General features: G+C 34.2%; 1 long non-coding RNA gene across 1 annotated transcript; it reads right to left on the bottom strand.

Moving 5' to 3' along the window:
* Positions 1–613: 613 nt before the first annotated feature.
* On the bottom strand, positions 614–5,073 carry LOC131544475 (uncharacterized). Its single transcript, XR_009272142.1, has 5 exons — positions 4,889–5,073; positions 3,950–4,009; positions 3,684–3,750; positions 3,207–3,375; positions 614–1,078 (listed from the first exon to the last, which is right to left on the bottom strand). It is a non-coding gene; the product is annotated as an uncharacterized LOC131544475 (long non-coding RNA).
* Positions 5,074–12,565: the final 7,492 nt, after the last annotated feature.

Here is a 12,565-nt window from a genome sequence, read left to right as displayed (position 1 = left end):
ATGAGAGTTGAGAGAAAATAAGATGTGTGTCAGATCAGACCAGCTGCTGTGATGTCTGTTCATGAAGAAAAAAAAGAGGAAATCAATAACTTTTATTTAGCTGTAAGTATTTATCTGTATTTAGTTAAGAATTTAGTGTTTGATAACCTTATTCAATTTCTGTATATTTCTGCTGAGGGGCACAGGTAGCCTACACTGTACAAAAATTTACTGTAAAATTTACAGTAACTTACTGGCAATTTTGGTTGCCAGTAAGACTGTAAAATGTACAAGAGTACTGTAAATCAATAAACACTGTAAAAAAATACAGCACTGCTGTATATGTGCTGTAAATTTATGGTGTTTTTTTTTACAGCAATTCCTGTAAAATTACAGTAGCAATGTTTACGAATGTGACTGAAATTACTAGAGCAACTGTTAACTTGTACTGCTATACATTTGTTGTGAAATCCAGTTCACTAAATTAATAGTTGAGATTTTTCACTGCTGTGATAATGTAAACCTACTTTTCCCTGTAATTTTCAGTAGTCTGTCAATTTAATGTGTAATGTGAAGAATAAACCTTTCAAAATAACAGGTTTTCATAAATGTAACAATTTATTGTACAATAATGTTAATTTAACATATGCACCATTTTCCAAAACATATTTGGAGAAACAAAAATGGAGATTGCAAATTAGACCAAAGGCTTTAGCCTTAGGGAAAAAAAACAAACCAAAAAAAATCCCCATTTCTACAGTGTGACTTACCTTCATTCATAAACTCAAAGTTTAAATAAATACAAAAGAAAGGGTCTGAACTGTGCCTACCTTTAAATTGCCAAATCCATGAAGGGGCAAGACACATTAACATTGTGTACATTAACTTGAAAATCAACGATGCACTTGACAATCAGTTCAGAGTCTCTCACTTCAGTTTCATTGGAACACTTTTTTTTTTTTTTTTTTAAATGGCAAGCCATTCAAAGTTCATTAACTTCCGTAGCAGTGTGCATACATGTGGGTTCATTCCTTTCATTTTCTTGTCTCTCTTTCCAGCAACTTTTGATCCAGTTTCCGGGTTAATGCCCACAATTCCTCTGTGAAAAAAACAAAAAAAAAAAAAAAAAACACACAACACACATCAATTATTTTTTTTAGAAAACAGCATATACTCAAAGAATAAAATAAATTTAAGTGTTATTTTAAAAATCACATTTTCCTTAACATTTCATTTATTGAAGAGTTTGGGCCAAAGAAAATATTTCCAATGGTTTTACGGACCAAGTTAATTGTATTTTGAAAATAAATTTTGATTTTGATGGCTGCAACATGCTCCACAAAGGTGAGAAATATATTTTTTAATAAAATTATAATTATTATTTATTTTATTTACATTATATTTACTTTTTATTTCTGTTATTTTCATAATTTTTTCCTAATAATTACACATACATATATCACAGTGGTGTGAAAAAGTCTTTGCTCCCTTCCTGATTTTTTGCTGGAGTCCCACACAGGACCATGTGGGTTTGGATTTTGTTTTCCTTCATTATAAAAAACTTCATTTAAAATCTGCATGTTGTGTTTACTTGTTATCTTTGATTACTATTTAAATTTGTTTGATGATCTGAAACATTAAAGTGTGACAAACATGCAAAAAAATAAAAAAATCAGGAAGGGGGCAAACACTTTCACACCACTCGTATATACAGGTGCTGGTCATATAATTAGAATATCATCAAAAAGTTGATTTATTTCACTAATTCCATTCAAAAAGTGAAACTTATATATTATATTCATTCATTACACACAGACTGATATATTTCAAATGTTTATTTCTTTTAATTTTGATGATTATAACTGACAACTAAGGAAAATCCCAAATTCAGTATCTCAGAAAATTAGAATATTGTGAAAAGGTTCAATATTGAAGACACCTGGTGCCACACTCTAATCAGCTAATTAACTCAAAACACCTGCAAAGGCCTTTAAGTGGTCTCTCAGTCTAGTTCTGTAGGCTACACAACCATGGGGAAGACTGCTGACTTGACAGTTGTCCAAAAGACGACCATTGACACGTTGCACAAGGAGGGCAAGACACAAAAGGTCATTGCAAAAGAGGCTGGCTGTTCACAGAGCTCTGTGTCCAAGCACATTAATAGAGAGGCGAAGGGAAGGAAAAGATGTGGTAGAAAAAAGTGTTACAAAGTTACAAGCAATAGGGATAACCGCACCCTGGAGAGGATTGTGAAACAAAACCCATTCAAAAATGTGGGGGAGATTCACAAAGAGTGGACTGCAGCTGGAGTCAGTGTCAGTCAGTCAACGCAGCCATATACCAGGAAGTTTTAGAGCACTTCATGCTTCCTGCTGCTGACCAACTTTATGGAGATGCAGATTTCATTTTCCAACAGGACTTGGCACCTGCACACAGTGCCAAAGCAACCAGTATCTGGTTTAAGGACCATGGCATCCCTGTTCTTAATTGGCCAGCAAACTCGCCTGACCTGAACCCCATAGAGAATCTATGGGGTATTGTGAAGAGGAAGATGAGAGACACCAGACCCAACAATGCAGAAGAGCTGAAGGCCACTATCAGAGCAACCCATGCCACGCCGCATTGCTGCAGTAATTCAGGCAAAAGGAGCCCCAACTAAGTATTGAGTGCTGTACATGCTCATACTTTTCATGTTCATACTTTTCAGTTGGCCAAGATTTCTAAAAATCCTTTCTTTGTATTGGTCTTAAGTAATATTCTAATTTTCTGAGATACTGAATTTGGGATTTTCCTTAGTTGTCAGTTATAATCATCAAAAGAAATAAACATTTGAAATATATCAGTCTGTGTGTAATGAATGAATATAATAATACAAGTTTCACTTTTTAAATGGAATTAGTGAAATAAATAAACTTTTTGATGATATTCTAATTATATGACCAGCACCTGTGTACCTGTATGTATATAAATATATGGTTCTGCATTGTTTGTAGTTTTAAATTCGTTTGCATATTTTGTAATAGATTTTTTAAATAAAGTATTTTTGCTGGACTTTGGTTGTATGTACTCAATTCAGTGTGCAGTTAGCAATTTTTTTGTTTGAAAACTTTTCAAAAAAAAAAAACATCTAATCCTGATAAGCTATCCAAACCTGTAAACCTAAAAAAGTAAAAGGAAATTTGAATGTCTACAATAAATATTCAGTAGGAGTTTAAGCTCTGACATACCTCTGAATAAATTCGAGGGTGCATGCAGCTTCATCCTGATAAGCAAGGTTTAAGTTGTAATAGGTCGCAAACAATGCTGCCAGGCCTTCAACAAATGCCTCCGAACATGGGCCAAGGACAACTTCCCTTTCGACTGACAACATCCACTTGCTTGGGGTTATGGATTCACCTGTAAAAGAAATACGGAAGGACATAGATTAATTAGTGTTGTAAAAGCATGGTTCATGGGTAGTTCATGTTAACTAATAAAGACACTGATACTATAATACTATAAACTAAAAGATAATGAAGACTATGGTTACCAATAAGGAGAGAGAGAGAGAGAGAGAGAGAGTGGTTCAGAGACAATAACAAATGGAAGGAATATAGGAGTGAGAATAGAACTGTGAAATAGAATACAGGAACAGATGTGGCAAAAATAGAAATAGAAAGCAAAGAACAGTGTGTATAATAGAGACAGAAAGTAAGGCACGCTACCTTGGATGATCAGTGCGGGTGAATCCGGTAATCCATCTCTTTCCATGTCAGCTGCAGTTGCTGCTACCTAAAAAATAAATTAAAATATTTTGCATTACCAGTTAAACTTTTAAGGCATTAAAAATCAAAACGATATTACTGACATCAGCTTCAATTAGAAGGTATTCTGTTCCCTCTTTGGGATAGGCCATAGCAGGCTCTATTGATTGGTTTACAGAGCACATTTTATGAGTCCATGATACATGTGATGCGAATGTAGATCTCACCTTAAATGTCCTGTTGCAACCAAATGGGCACCGTATCTCCAGACCTGACTGAATGTGGCTCTTCAAATGAGACAAAAACTGTGTTAGGGTCCCACATTGAACTTCACAAAAGTCTATATGGCATTTAAATGTTTTATCACACATCTGTGCCTGAAACTCTTTAGCAGACGTGCAATGTTCTTTGTGATGTCTGTATATGTGGGACTTCAATGAAGAACACTTTGTGAAAACATGTGGGCAGTCAGGCATCTAAATTGTGAATTAGGCACATTTCTATGCAATTTCACATGCTGCACAAAATGTAGGATTGTGCTGCTCTCATTATTACAGAATTGACAGGTAAACATGTTCAACTGCAATAATAAAAATAATTGCCAATAACGTTACATACACAGCAGTAAAGCATGTGCACAGCAATGTCCAATGTACTTTGTAATGAACAACTACTACTAATATGACTACATGCACCCTTACAAGTGATATTAACATAAAACAAAAACTTAAAAAAAGAAAATTACAGCATCTTCATCGAACAAACACGTGCTAATTAGTTAATAGCTTGGCAGTCGAGTGAATCACTAACGTTACTGAGTTGCATAAAACCTACATAATTTAATTTTATTATTGTAAGTGCAATGTTTTAAAGTTTACGTGACGTCTACCAACAATTCACACTAATTTTATACCAAACAGCTATCGAAAATGCAATATGGCAGACAGGTCACACTTTCAAGGTGAAAAAAAGTAGTTACCCAGCTAATCCTAACTTTGTACTAAAAAAGCAAATAGCATACAATTTAACAGATATGTATCCCTTTTGAAACGTCACAAATTAAAAATGAGTTACACAATGAAATGTCTTAATGACTGGTAAAATAATTATTGGATGTACCAGGATTTCACGTTTTAACTGAAGCATAAATTAGTAGATACACTCACCTCACCTCGCCTCACTCTCACTCTTTTAAGGTCCTCTTCTCTGGTAATCACAGTGTTGCCAATTTCTTTATCGTAGCGTGCAGGAGTTGAGCGCGAAATAGGAATAGGAAAAAAGACCGCCAGAAGTCGCGAGAAGTCCTAAGATGCCCGCTGCTGATAACGAAATAACATCACACGCACTGTGCTACGCCAATGTAGTTGTCTAATCATGTGTGTTTTTTAAAGCAAACAGTTTTAAACTAATAGATGTGTACATTATATAATCATATGTCCGAGTCAACATGGTGTAAATATTTTGTTAAAAAGGCTGTATTTATTACAGTTGACTGAGTTCCAAAACTGGATTTCAAAACTTTAAAAAAAAAAAAATAAATCAGATATGATATCCTGTAGCATTTACTGCATAATCATGTTCCCAGAATCTATAGGAAAATGCACAAACATTCTTCCTTTAAAAACATGCACAGTATATTATGGTAGATACTACTTTAAAATTTACAGCAATTATTTATATGTTCCCACAATTCATAGCAAAATACAGTAATGCTGTAAATTTCAAAATACAGTAGTCTATTGTAAATATTTACTGTAAAAATTACAGCAATTTTTTACAGTGTAGCTAAATATAACATTTATTATAATGGATTTATGTGAAGAATGTTTTAAGTTCGCTTACATTTGAAGTTATTTTTTTTTTAAGTTTAATAAAAGTTTTTATCATTGCAGTCGCCGGGTGTTTCTGTTCCGCAGTCCAAAACATGTCAAATAAAGTGTGCACATCCATAATAATACGTGCCTAATTTTCTACAAGTTGATATGATTCTTTGGGGTCTTAATGAAAAGTCTATAACATGCTTTGGTTAAAATTTCTTAATGGTAGTGTAAAAAAACACCCTTTTACCTTGCCAAAAACAGCTCTGATCACAGCAACCTGTTCTGTTGCATGTTGCTTTAAATGCTAATGAGCTCGGCTGACTCCGCCCCTCTCTTCCAAGCCATTCTTATAAGACTGTTTACTTTAGCCGCATTTAGCTGTGAAACTTGCTAACTAGCACATTATTAAGAAAGGCGATTTGCAAAGATTCTTAAAAAAACCCTTATACTCGCTTCTTCTGGAGGTGAAGTTGGATCACGAATGATTTGCGCTAACATAGATACATTTAGGCAGAACGAGGGCACATTCCCTTCAGAAACAAGTGTAATCTGCGTCTTCAGCGGCTCAGATGTCGGAAGTAAATGACGACTGCTATATTAATTATTACATCCAAAAACAGAACACCTCAATCGCTTAGAGCCATTCTTGTCTACATCTGCTCCAGCGTCGAAACAATGGCGGTCAGACTGTTACAGCTCACTCAGGGCGGGTCTAAGGTAAGACGGTCGTGTCAATCAACTATTGTGGGAGGGGCCTGGGTCTGTGTGACGTCACATAGCCAAGAAGCTGAGAATGGCCTGATTTGGAAAAGGGGATATTATTTTTAGGGATTAAATAAAAACCACTGGGTGGATTTTTATTATTATCTGGTGGATGTGTACTGCCAACACACATTTATGTTCAAACAACATGTAAAAGTGAATTTTGCATCCGATGACCCCTTTAATTAAAGCTATTCAACCAAGTCTCATGCCGTTCAAAACAGCTTGAGGAAGCAGACAGGATGCAGAATTGTAATTGTTAATTAATCTAAAATATATGAAAAGATTTCAGTTTATCTGAAGGGTTAAGACAGCACAAGAAGAATAGTGAACATTCAAAAATATATCTATTTTTAAAACCAATAAAAGCATACCATGCTAGAGCAAATTCATGCATTTCATAAATTGTCAATGTTGAAGTCAACATCTATTGTCTTAAAACTGTAAAAATAAATAAACAAACACACTTTGTGCAGCCAGAGAGACAGGCAGTCCAGACAATAGATGCTGGTTTGATCATCGTGTGTAAATGAAAAAATGTTCAGAAAACTACAACATCTCACAGCTGCCTCCTACTTGTTATTCACAGAGATTTGTCATCCAGAGAAAGTATGGAGAGAACAGGTTCATGAACACCCTCGGTAGTACCTCTGGGCAATGCACAGCTTCAGCCAGTGTTCGAATTGTGTCGAAGCTCTTGGGGGTCCCCCTAACCACAACCCCCACACCGCCCTCCAAAAAATAAATGTCTTGTCCTTGTTATCGTTGAGAAAACCTAATTTAAAAGCTTATTTTATGATGATCAGTGAATTATGTGTACCAAACAATCACTAAGCAAAAAATAATTAAATATCTAGCCTAGGGGTGTGCGATATAGACAAAATATGATATCTCGATATTTTCTGGGATTTTATCGATAACGATAATCAGACATTAATAATAATAATAATAAAAATAATTATTATTATTTGAATCAGATGATATTTTCCTGAGTGTGTCGCGCTGCAGGACTGCCGTGGACAGCTGACTCCTATAGTTTTTGATATTCTTCATATTCTGTGAGAGAAATTTATATTTTCCAACAAGTTTCAAGTGATTTTTACCTTTTATGGGCATTTCAAAGCATTTTTTTTTCTAGAAGTGTGCATTATTTTGCGTCAAATTCTTATATTTAATCAATAAAGTCAATTAGAATAACAAGACATTTGGGGCTGTTACCAAACAAATAAAAATCATTATCAACAAAATTCATCATTCACATTAGTGTGCAGAGGAAACACAGAAGCTGCATCTGAAGAGGCGTTTAGATGTATTTATTTACACACACACACTGTAGGACATGAATGCATTTAACCTGCAGTTTACAAATGCATAAATAATGTTTTGATATTTTAATCCTAAAACGTTGAATACTAATATTTGAAATTATTATTATTATTTTTAAAAATGAAAAGGTACTTTAAATGTGAAATTAAAACCTCCAGTAGGTGTCAGTAAGTCAATAAGTAGTGAGTCATAGCGATTGAACCGAATCATTTAAATGGTTGATTCATTCAGGAAAGAAACACCGTCATGTTGCTCAGAGACGGGAAACAGTGCTGTGGCTGTGTTTGGAACCAGTTTTGTCGGTGAAATAGAGCAAAAATAGGGAATATGGTGTCTAAAACGTAAGTCTATTAAAGGGGTGGTTTACTGCTTTTTTTGTTAGCTTGATTGTGTTTATGGGGTGCAATATAACATGTCTTCGTGTTTCGTTTGTTAAAAAACGCCTTATTTTTCATATATTTCACCTTTATTGTAAGCCGCTTTCTCCTCTGTCATTTGAACGACCGGTTGACTTCCTGATTCTATGAAACCACTCCCTCAAAAACGGGCAATGGGCTCAGATTGGTTAGTTGGGCCGGTGTGTTGTGATTGGCTAAACTGCGTACTGCACATTGTCCGAAAACTTCACGCCCATTACCTTCACGGGTGACAGCTGCACGTGCTCCAGTCAAATGTAAATAATGGTGTCAATATTGCCGTATCAGTTTGAGCCAGAATCAGACCCAGAAAGCGGTAATGAAGAGAGTCAAGCAGAACTTCCATAGCACGGCTCTTACAAACGTTTCTGAATGGAAGTTTGCTGTTGTGATTACATATCATTTTTTGAAGTTTGTACACGTTTGTCTTATACACACAAAATAGCATCGAACTAACTATAACCAAACAGCGTTGGCTTGTGTTTACGTTCTTGATCAAAACGAAAAATTACGTCATAAAGTATACATGGAAAATACATTTACAAAATTAGTACATAATTACAAATTCGGGTCCAAAATGTTTGTACGCGTTTGTCATAGATACACGAAATAGCATTTAACTAACTGGCTACTAAAGCCAGCGTTGGCATTGTTTACGTCCTTGATAAAACTAAAACATTACGTCTGAAATTATACATGCAAATACATTTAAAATTATGAAATCTTACTTACAGGTTGTGGCCCAACAACTGCTGCCTCTGGTTTTAAAGTTGGAACTGCTCCATGTTTTAGTAATAGTTTCTGTGTGAATCCGGCATTGAACTCGTGTAGATTCTGGAAGCTGTCTTCCGTAAAATGCACAGCACAGAGAGCTAAATTAGGATTGTAATTGTCAGGAACATAATCAAACATAAATTTTAACCATTGTTGACGAACTACAGCATCCGTAGGAAGCCCGAACACAGAAGACCTGACAGCTGGGTGAAAATAACACCGTTTCGACGGCATGGCTACAACTCTCCACTATAACTCTTCCTCTTCGACAAAGCCGCAGAACATGGCCTTTCCCCCTCTTTGGCATGTTCCGGAGGGAGGGGTTGATGCAAATTTATGGGTTTGTTACGTATGCAACCCGGGAAGTATCTCGTTGTAGTCCCATATGAGTCGTTTTTGTAGGCATTAAACTTCCTGATTTTTAAAAGACGATATCTCCGCTTATGTTGAACTTTCAGCGCAGCAACTTTGCAGATACTGTTCATGCACCAACAGCAACGTTACACACTATTTAAAATGAAAAAAGTGAAATCGCAGTAAACCACCCCTTTAATATTAACTTCTTGTTCATTGAACTGTTGTATAGGCTATAATCAGTATCACATTTGTGATTTTTGTGAAAAATATCGTGTGATATTGATTAACTATATGAAATGATATAGCCTAAATATATACATTTTCTGCCCCCATATCTTGAATTTTGGCAGCATTCTAAATGCATTTTATTAGACTGAATCATGCACAAAGCTTTGAAAGCCCTCCAGAATCCTTCAGAGCCAGTGAAGTCCTGCAATGATAGCGGCGTCTTCAAGAGCGAAACCTCGATACGCCCTCCTGTCCTCCTGAACCTCTGCACTTATTCAATCCACACATCCGTCTGAAAACCAGCAGATGAAGCCTCTGGATCACCAACATCTGCTGTGAACAGAGGCCAATATCCAGATGTTTTCCAGAAAACGTTGGCAGGACTGATTGAAACTAGCAGGTAAATGAGAGAGCAGCACCTATAAATGTCCCAAAACTTGAAAACATCCTCTGAATGTGTGCGTCCTTCAAACACTGAGGCCTGAAATACAATCCTGCACATTCAGCATATTCATGCAAACAATAATTATACAGAATAATTAGCAGTGTGCTTGCTAAGGCAAGCACTGCCATTACTGGTGCTCATATTTATTGATTTGAACTCTAACCCAAAGAAAATCTAATGTGAGAACATTGCTACTTCAGCAGTAATAAAACTGGGTGAATATCTATGTTTTTTTTTTGTTTTTGTTTTTTGTGATCTATGCATCCTTAATAATAATAATAATAATAAGCAGTTTGTATTATTATTATTACTACTATTATTATTAAGTTTTAGTAATACTAGCATTGGTATAATAATAATAATAATACTAGTCATTGTTATTACTACTATTATTATTAATAATAATATTTATTATTATTTTTAAGTTACAGCATGCCTAAAATAATAAATAATACAAAAGTAAATATACATATTGGAAAAATAAAAATATTTATATTACTTGAAATAAAATAATTGTCAAATAACATAAAATATAAACAGTTATTACTTAATTTTCCATATAATAAAATAAATGTTAACTGAAATAAATTAAAATATAAAAATAACATTTTTATTTCAGCTAGTTATAATGTTTCACATTTTAATTTAGTTAAGCTTCATGTACTAAAATAACTAAAACAAATAAAATAAGAAGAACTACAGTATATAGACATTTAAGAACAAAATGTAACAAAAGACAAAAATGGATAACAAAATTACTAAAATTAACATGAAAGCCGGAAATGTAAAAATAACATCTAACTGAAAATATTAAGACTATAAAACTATATCTCAGTTATACTAAAATAACACAGATTTAGTTTAATCTGATATATTAATATAAATAAAACTAATATTGAAATAAAAATATCAAAAATATAAAGACATTAAAAAACTAATGAAAAATTAAAAAAAAATAAATAAATAAATAAAACATCATAATTTCAAAGATAAAATAAAATGCTTGTACTCTCTTCAGAAAGAAAATCTAGTATTATAGAATCAATTCCAAACTTTTGTATTAGCATCTAAAGGCCAGAGCTGTTATATATTTGCAGAACGGCAGCAGACTCATTTATCCGGCAGAAATAGTTTTGCCCAGAGTTTCAGTAATGATGTGAGCGCCGGCGGACTCCGAGGACTGCAGCTCTGTTCAGCTTCACTGGCTTTGCTGGAGAAACACCTGACCTCTCCATAACCTCAGCTAATATCTGACTGTGTGTTTGTGCGTAACTCATTTGTAATCGATTTATGTTCTCCTGTTGCTTTTGCCTTCAGTTCTGAAAGCTTTCTCTCTCTCTCTTTAATCCCTCTGGGTTTTTCTCCTGCGTTTTTCGTTTAAGTCTCATCTCTCTGTCCTCAGTCCTGTATCTGCTGCTCTCTAATACTGTATGACTGCTCACTCGGCCTCTCTAACACACCGGACTCACGTAAACACACTTTACAGCTTATTCTGTGCTTCATACGGTCATACATGTGAAGGCCAGGTTTACCTGGAAAAGATAAAACAATACTGGATTGGTGTAAAAAAATAATAATAATAATTGCACAGTCTAGCCCTGTTTGTACAGTCATGGTTTCTCATGGGCAAATCTGTAAAAATACATCTGTACGTCTCCTCAGGGATAAAACTCATGTGTTCGATGAAGGTAAATTCACGGTGGTGTGAGTTTGATTCTACAAACCCAAAAATGTGCTTCTCATGTGGTCACATGTTCAGTCACACTGCTTAGACAATGAATAAATTACTATTTAATTAAATAACAGGAAAGTTGGCACACAGAATGATGGATACCATTTTAAAAATTTTGAAATGACCAGAAATAAGTTAATGCATCCTCTTACATATTTGACTCAACTACTTGGTTTATATTTTTAATGGATGAAATTGTATATGATAATTCAATTAAATTCAAGTTTATTTGCATAGTGCTTTTCACGATACAAATAGTTGCAAAGCAGCTTTACAGAAAATTAAAGTTTCTACATTATATTTAAGATTAGCTTATATAATACATATATAATGCATGTTTTAAAACTGTATTGAATCTATTACTGTCATAATAACGGCCCGTTTCAAATGTTCACATACATTTTCTTCTCTTTCTTCTTTTTGTTCTTAATAGCCTCCACTCGTGTGATGGGGTGATGATGAAATATTGTTCTTGTAAATACTTTGATAATTTCAGTAATACATATGTCCCTTTTAAAATGCATGTAAGATCCCACGCGTACAGCACATGGCAGTGGTCAAAGAGGATTTACAAAATGACTTTTGGATTTTTCCACTTTTGTAATCACAGAGATATGGATTCAGACAGCAATTAAATTACCACATGACCTTGGTGTTTGTAAAAAAACAAAAAACAAACAAACAAAAAAAAAAACAGTAGGCAACTCAGTCAGGAATTTTATTTATTTATGTTTGTATGTATGCATTTATTTATTTATTTCATGGATGGCAGGAGAAAAACACAGACATTCTGGATGGCAACAAAATGACTGACTAACCCCTGTAAATATTGAAAATAAGAAACAATTACTGTCTGAATAGGGCTTAAGATTGTAAAGAAGAAAAAAATCAAATAAAGAGATGTGTGAAATGTGCATAAAAAAAAGGTAAATAAATATTAAAACAATCAACACAGAAACATGAATATCTATTTTTTGTATTTA

Source organism: Onychostoma macrolepis, chromosome 07 (assembly GCF_012432095.1).
Source record: "Onychostoma macrolepis isolate SWU-2019 chromosome 07, ASM1243209v1, whole genome shotgun sequence".
NCBI classification, from domain to species: domain Eukaryota; kingdom Metazoa; phylum Chordata; class Actinopteri; order Cypriniformes; family Cyprinidae; genus Onychostoma; species Onychostoma macrolepis.
The sequence above is the reverse complement of the archived record's forward strand: the minus strand, read 5'-3'. Positions and strand labels throughout refer to the sequence as shown.